Source organism: Triticum dicoccoides, chromosome 7A (genome assembly GCF_002162155.2).
Source record: "Triticum dicoccoides isolate Atlit2015 ecotype Zavitan chromosome 7A, WEW_v2.0, whole genome shotgun sequence".
In the NCBI taxonomy this organism is placed as follows: Eukaryota; Viridiplantae; Streptophyta; class Magnoliopsida; order Poales; family Poaceae; genus Triticum; species Triticum dicoccoides.
Window position 1 is genome coordinate 722825871 of NC_041392.1, and position 1141 is coordinate 722827011.

The following is a 1141-nucleotide window of genomic DNA, read 5'->3' on the forward strand; positions in this document are numbered from 1 at the left end:
CGGCCATGGGAACCAGCTGAGAGAATCCAATGCACAGGGGTTTCTTCCTTTTTGCACCAATCCTGCCTGGTCACCCCTCCTTTTAAGGAGAGGATCTCCTCTGTTTGGACCTGTTCTACTTCTTTTGCATCCTATGTCTGCATACAGCATTACAATCCGCCACCACGCTTGCTAGACTGCTCCTAGTGAAAGTGTACGTTGGTGATGCGGTCCAAATATTCCCGGTAGCGCTACTTGCAATGTACTCCCTTTGTAAAATAATATAGTATCATCTAGATCACTATATTAGTGATCTAGGCCTCCTTTGGTTTGGAGGAATTTCATAGAAATTCTAGAGGATAGGATTCTTATAGGATTTTTTTCTTTAGAGCCCTTTGGTTCATAGAAATAGATTCCTATTCCTACATAGGATTGGTTCCTATCCTCCACATTTCATAGAAAAATAAAAATGAGCCTAGATTCAATGAAAAAATTTCTTTGGTGTCAATCAAATGACATCTCGTTTCCTATTCCTACTCATAGGATTTGAGATACATGCCATCTCATTTCCTACAAAATTTCTATTCCTACGATAATCCTATCCTATGAACCAAAAGAGGCCATATTTATTTACGAAGGGAGTACTATGCATTTTGGATAGCAGGCTATAACGACAAAATAAGGTTACTACAGCGTTTTTAACACGGTCCCACGAAATGGCACCTATGTAGTACAATCTAGGGATTTTAACGTTAAATCAACTAGCCCACCATTTTAAGTTTAGCACAAACATTCAAACAAATATCAGAATCAGAGTACCTGGTTTTGCATTTGACAGTTTAGTGGGAGCAAGCAGCGCCATAGTTGAGGATTCATGATGGACCTCTTCCTCTACCTTTCACGGAGAAAGCTCAGTGTGGTGAATCGTGAACCAAACTGGAACCCACACGTCTAATCCATCTGTCCACGATGAGTTGCACATCTGCTTTCCACATCCCACTTATGAGCTAGCTAAGTTAGCCCATGGAAAAACGACAAGGTGCTTTGATATTCTCACAAAAACGAAAAAGTTCTCTTCCAAAAATCCTGAGACTATTTCCGGGATATTGCCCCTGCCAGAATGATTTCTTTATGCAATGCCCAAAGGCACTAGAGAACTCAA